General features: G+C 45.8%; 1 long non-coding RNA gene across 4 annotated transcripts in view; it reads left to right on the top strand.

The window, feature by feature from the left end:
• Positions 1–2,762: 2,762 nt before the first annotated feature.
• Positions 2,763–6,687, top strand: part of LOC128816455 (uncharacterized) — a 29,550-nt gene continuing 25,625 nt past the window's right edge. For 2 of the 4 annotated variants that reach the window (XR_008439912.1, XR_008439916.1), the window contains exon 1: positions 3,718–3,813. This is a non-coding gene — a long non-coding RNA (uncharacterized LOC128816455). Of the gene's footprint in view, positions 2,868–3,717; positions 3,881–6,687 lie in introns of those variants that run through there. The other 2 variants (XR_008439914.1, XR_008439915.1) reach the window with 2 other exon arrangements.

Raw genomic sequence — 6,687 nt, 5'->3', positions numbered from 1 at the left:
ATAAAAACCACATTGCTACATTTTCTAGCTCATTAGAAGGAAAAACAAATTCCAAATGCAAAACTGTATTTTACACAGGCTCAACTTCAGTCTTACAGAAAATCATAGATTAACAACACAAAGGAAAGATGGATTTGATTTTTTTATATTGTTACCTCATCAATTCCTAAATTAAGCCTTGATAGAGTCCCTTTAATAAACTTGATCATTTGAACTAATCTTTTAAAAGCAAGGAATGAAAAAAACAATGTTCTCCTATGAAATTTATATTCACAGAAAAAGTAATATATCAGGCTTCAAATTTCATTTTGTGTCTATCCTCTGGGACAGAAGTAATTGTGAAAATATTTACTCATATGAATATTCCTGCTGAATTTAATGCCTAGAATCTACTCAGATGTTTTCAACATGATGGTTTTCATTGGGATGTAAATGTATGCAAGTAAACCAAGATGCACTTTGTTCCTGTCTCAAGCAGCAGCCCTTTGCATGGAAATAGGCTGGAGCATTAACCAGAAAATGAAAGGGATGAGGGGAGGTGTGCAGCAGCTCCTGATGAGCCCAGGAGATTTTGTAAAGCCAATGAAATGAAATACTTCCAGACAAATTGACTAAAATCTTAACTGCTTATTCAATTATGGATAACTGAGAGTGTGCAGCAAACACTCAGGAGTTTCAGTGCATTTGCAGTTATTACCTTTAATTATGTCTCAGAAGTCTATTCCAGCACAATGAATTTCTGGAGAAAAAAATATTCCAAATCTCTCCCCCAGTACAAAAGCAGTTTGATCAACAGTTGATGTGCTGTGGAGGATTTGCTCCTTTTTGGATGTGTGTGCTTGGAATTTATGGAAGAAAAAATATTAGCAAAACAGTTCATTTTAATAGTAAAATAGTTCCGTTTACAGGTGTGAAAAAAGTCTGTTACTCTCCAGGAAGTTAAATTCTTATCTTTTTCTTTATGGTGCAAGATCTGCCTCAGTCAACAGTTACACTTCTAAGCAGTACCATGCTGAAAGAAAACCGATTTCCCATATGTTTTTGTAACAGAGATCAGATAAACCTAATTCCTTCTGTCAGAAGAATACATCATGGATTTCCAGGGATCAGCACCACTGTGGCTGAGGAGAGGAGGTAATCAGTCTTTCAGAAAATGAGGCAGTGACACAGTGAGGCGTTGTAATGGTTTTAAACTGAAAGAGGGTAGATTTAGATTAGATATTAGGAAGAAATCCTCCCCTGGGAGGGTGGGCAGGCCCTGGCACAGGTGCCCAGAGCAGCTGGGGCTGTCCCTGGATCCCTGGCAGTGCCCCAGGCCAGGCTGGACAGGGCTGGGAGCAGCTGGGACAGTGGCAGTGTCCCTGCCAGGGCAGGGGTGGCACTGGATGGGCTTTGAGGTCCCTTCCAACCCAAACCATTCCATGCATCTGTGACAAATGTCATGGTTTCTCTTCCCAGTCAAGGCTCTTCCACCTTCATTTAAAGGTAACTGCACTGCTGGTTAGAAATCAATGTCAGCTATGTATGTGATATTTGAAGTGAATGCCAACTTCAGCAAAACCACGAAATGAAAAGGAGAAAGGCAGACAAAAAATCCAGGGATGGGACAGAGTATTCTGTTAATGAGCAAACTAACAGAAGAAAAGGAGGAAACAAATGCTTGTAGCCAGCTCTCTCGCCTTCCTTCAACCTTTGCAGGGTTTCTTTGAGAGGCCAGCAGTGCCACAGATGTGCCACAGATGTGCCACAGATGTGCCACAGATGTGCCATTCCTGATGTCTGTGTACAAAGCAGCAGTGCTGGTGTGCACTCGTGCCTTTCAGCCTCAGTCACCTCCGCACAAGGCATCAGCTCCCCTTGTGTCGTCAGTTTTGTTGTGATAAAGTTGGGTCCTCCTTACGGTCTTCCTCATAAATTTACAATAAATTACAGTTTGTATTACACCGTAGATAAATCTACCACTGTATAAAACAAGAAAACAAAAGGTCTAGGCTAATATGAGTGAAATTCTTATGTGGTGTGGCCTGTGTTATTTCATGGTCTGTTAAGCAGGTAAGTGAAATATACGTTTAGGTTGTGCTATGGCTATTCTTTAGCACACAACTCCAACAGCAAATAGAAGCAGCTCTACAAAATCAGATAATCTCAGAAATCTGATATTCAGTAAAATGCTGGTTTTGAGGGATATGCCTCAAACAAAACCCACTGTCAGTTCAAACCCCAATGCAAGCACACCCATACATATGCAGAAGGAGTATAGGCATTTTCTCAGCATTGTTGAGAGCAGCTGCTGGTGTAGTTTTGTAGTGTAATTTAGTTGAGAGCAGCTGCTGGTGTACAGCCTGGTGTAGTTTTCCTTCTCTACAAAGCCTGCTCCTTGTTCTGAACTCTGCTCCTTGCCCAGCCCCACAGGTCACTCACCTTGGCAGTGCCAGCACCTTCTGCCAGGCAGAAAACACCAAAGTTAGGAAATGTTTTCCTTATGTCAATGTTAAAGTTGGGTAGTTCAATATCCAGAACATATCTAATAAAATATTAAATGGTATCTTATTCCTTCTTTTCTTGAACAACTCTGCTATCATCAATATTCAATTTTCCTCAGCTTCTAGGATATGGAAATGCCAATGCCAAGCTGGGCAGGTACTCACAGGTAGCCCCAGGGGTACCCCCATCCCTGCTCCAGGACCTCCTCCCACACGGGTGTGAGGGGCAGCCCCACCTGCAGCCCTCCTGCCAAGGGAGTGGGAAGTTCACAGCTCCCAGCCCAACGTCCCTGTGGAGATCCCAGCTCACCTCACGCCTCTGCCCAAGTCCGCGACCAGCCCGCCATGTCACTGCCTCCCTCACGGATCCGCGCCTCAGTCCAGGTGCGCCAGGGGCGCGGGGCTGGCGCCAGGGAGCTCATCTCACACCTGGCACTGAGTCCCTCAGCACTGCCCGAGCCCTGGCACTGAGTCCCTCAGCCCTGCCCGAGCCCTGGCACTGAGTGAGTCCCTCAGCCCTGCCCGAGCCCTGGCACTGAGTCCCTCAGCCCTGCCCGAGCCCTGGCACTGAGTGAGTCCCTCAGGCTGCCTGAGCCCTGGCACTGAGTGAGTCCCTCAGCCCTGCCCGAGCCCTGGCACTGAGTGAGTCCCTCAGCCCTGCCCGAGCCCTGGCACTGAGTGAGTCCCTCAGCCCTGCCCCGAGCCCTGGCACTGAGTCCCTCAGCCCTGCCCCGAGCCCTGGCACTGAGTCCCTCAGCCTGCCCGAGCCCTGGCACTGAGTCCCTCAGCCCTGCCCGAGCCCTGGCACTGAGTGAGTCCCTCAGCCCTGCCCGAGCCCTGGCACTGAGTGAGTCCCTCAGCCCTGCCCCGAGCCCTGGCACTGAGTGAGTCCCTCAGCCCTGCCCGAGCCCTGGCACTGAGTGAGTCCCTCAGCCCTGCCCGAGCCCTGGCACTGAGTGAGTCCCTCAGCCTGCCTGAGACCTGGCACTGAGTGAGTCCCTCAGCCTGCCCGAGCCCTGGCACTGAGTCCCTCAGCCCTGCCCCGAGCCCTGGCACTGAGTGAGTCCCTCAGCCTGCCTGAGACCTGGCACTGAGTGAGTCCCTCAGCCCTGCCCAAGCCCTGGCACTGAGTCCCTCAGCCCTGCCCGAGCCCTGGCACTGAGTGAGTCCCTCAGCCCTGCCCGAGCCCTGGCGCTGCCCATGGGTGCCCAGACCCCTGGTGGCCGAGGGGCCATGAGGGCCGTGCCCTGACAGGGCCTGGCGGGCGTGAGGGGTCACGGCCCAGGTACCCCCGGACAGCGGGATGGCCCCTCCGGTTTGCCTTCACCAGGTAACGATGCCCCGGCTGTGCTGGGTGGGCAGCAGGAAGGAATATTTTCTTTCATTTGACCTGCCAGGTGAGCAGGAGTGACGGGGCTGACCGTGTGCCCGTGTGAGGGGAAGCCAGTCCGGCGAGGCCGACATGGCGCCCGTCGGTGCCGGTCTGACCTTACCCTGCGAGGGCAAACCCTGCAATCAGCTCGTGCTGGGCTTCATTTCTCTTTAAAACGTCCTTTTGGCCTGTTGGTAGAGTCACGTTTTATGGGACTGGTTCTACTTCTTCTTTGCCGAAGTAGATTTCAATTAAAATGGGAATTAAATTATCATTTCTGTGGTTTTCCTTCTACTTTGACATTCCAAGAGCAGTTCTTACTGGTATGACCATTTCTTACTGGTATGCCAAGGCTTTCTTCCTGAGTAGCTGGTTCTGAGCAAGTTGTGAGATTTATTTTTAGTAAGATACAACGTAAGCATCCCAGAAGAGAATGCTGTACTTGAGTGGATGATGTTCAAATGGTGAAACTTCAAAGCTGTTCTCTTTTCTTCAAGTGTGTAAGAGCTCTGTGAGCTCTCTTAACAGACAGCCCTGACAGATATGGCTTGGTACTGCATGTACAATAGAAATAAATGCTCCAGCAGCCCTAGTGTTTGTTTTTAGACTGCTGGCATCACAGACAGTTTTTATGTATTGCACAACAGGAAAGTCTGGACTCAAAACTTAAGGTCTTCTACTAAATAAGCAATTTTAACCTGATTTGCAATCATGCTATTTAGTCATATGGTGGCTGTAAGTGGTAAATAAAAGATTCCCCACTGAGAGAACTTCCTGAGCGCAATCACCTCTAGGACAAAAAGTTCTCAGGCAGCCTTGGGATGCTGACCCTCTGATTCTAGATGTGCAACCTTAATTAATTCCTATTTCTGCTCAATAAGGTTTTTACAGCTGATAACTACCTAGTTAGTGTGCTGCTTGGCAGCACTGCAAATGAGCAAATTAAGCATAGTGCTTCTTCCTAAGTAATTGCCATTTAATCCTGATTTTAAAAGAAGCAGTAGTGATTGGAAAGCAGCTTTAATTTTCTTAATGCAAAATTATCTTTTGGGAAAATAAATCACACAGAACATGAAAGAGAGTAGGTTTAGATTAGATATTACGAAGAATTTTTTTACTGTGAGGGTGGGTAGGCCTGGCACAGGTGCCCAGAGCAGCTGGGGCTGCCCCTGGATCCCTGGCAGTGCCCAAGGCCAGGCTGGACAGGGCTGGGAGCAGCTGGGACAGTGGCAGGTGTCCCTGCCAGGGCAGGGGTGGCACTGGGTGGGCTTTAACCCTTCCAACCCAAGCAATTCTATAATTCTATAATGGTTTGCTTACTTTATGAACTTTTCTATATCTGCTTGGTAGTAAAGGACTAGTATGTTAACAAAAATTTAATCTATCTGCATTGAAACTGAGATCTGACCTGCTGTTCATCTGTTTGGGCTTAAGATTTCATCAGGAGAGTTTTTGGAAGGGGCTGACTGTCTGTAAAAGCAGCCAAACCATCTTGTCTGGTAAAATGTGCATCTGCAGTAAATGGAAGGCAGAAAATACCAAAGCTAGGAAATGCTTTCCTTATGCCAGTGTTAAAGTTGGGTAATCCAACATCCAGAAAATATCTAATAAAGTCTTAAATGGTTGTTTATTCCTCCTTTTCTGGAACAACTCTGCTATCATCAATATGCAATTTTCCCTCAGCTTCTAATATATGGAAATGTCAATAATGCCTCCTTCTCTAAAACACATCAGACACTTTGATATTGCATTTTGGTTCATAAAAGTGTGCTTGAGCTGATAAACAACAGCTGTAGAACAGGTTCTGTTAGATCTAAACAAAAGGTGATTTTTTTCTTATTGACCAAAAGTTATAAGAAATAGGCCTGGGCTTCTGAGACTTCATTTTTTGTCAACAAAGTTTTGAAAGCTGATTGTCATGGTAGTTCTTGTCTTTAAAGTTGTTTAGAGAAAGAATGGGTCTGTTCTTTAACTGATCTCTCTGTTCTGAAATGTTTTGCTGTTCTAGGGTAGGACAGATGAAGCATTTATCTTCCTCTTGTTCTTCCCCTGTGCTCAGTCCTGTTAGATTGCACAGAGTAGGATTAACTTCATCTTTAAAAGGAAAATGAACTATTCTTACCTTGCCTACTCTGCGCCTCTAAGACGGTGCTAAGAGGCTGTAGGTGAATTTTAAGATCTAATTTCCCCTAAATAAATAATGAAACCAGATATTTCAAGCTTATTCTGGCTTTATGGAGTTTAGCTCCAAGTCTGAGGACACAAGTTTTTCTTTTCCTAGGGATATCTTCTAAGAATAATACTTTCCTTTGTCTGAAGAAATATTTTTTGACATACAAGGGACTCCAGGGGAAAAAATACAGGAACAGTAAATGTTTTGTTCTTCATGTCCTAAAATAGCTTTGCACTTTCTTTTAAATACTTACTACAAGTTAGGAAGTCTTGACTATCTCAACAGTGTATTTCAAAATGAATAAATAATTAATCAGTGTATAAGCAGTGCATGGATTTGGTGTGGGAATGGGATATTTCCAGCAGGTTTTTTCTGGTTTTTATAAAGCAAGTTGATGCACACTGCTTGATTACCTAATAGTAGTGTGACCAGAGGAAGACTGAAAGTAATGAATACAATCTTAGTGTGCTTTGTTTGGACATGAATGGAAACAGTGCTGGGGCTGCCCTGTGATCACTGACCAGTGCAAGGCACAGAAAGAAGCTGAGTTCAGACACAAGGTTATCAGCTGAGCTATAAAATAGGAGCAGTGATAGCCTCCCGCGTAGCACGCAAGATGAACCATGATTTTTTATAGTTAGGAAAATTTAAGCAACTTT

This window comes from Vidua macroura, chromosome 18 (assembly GCF_024509145.1).
Source record: "Vidua macroura isolate BioBank_ID:100142 chromosome 18, ASM2450914v1, whole genome shotgun sequence".
Classification (NCBI taxonomy): Eukaryota; Metazoa; Chordata; class Aves; order Passeriformes; family Viduidae; genus Vidua; species Vidua macroura.
This window is presented reverse-complemented; position numbering and strand designations above follow the sequence as displayed.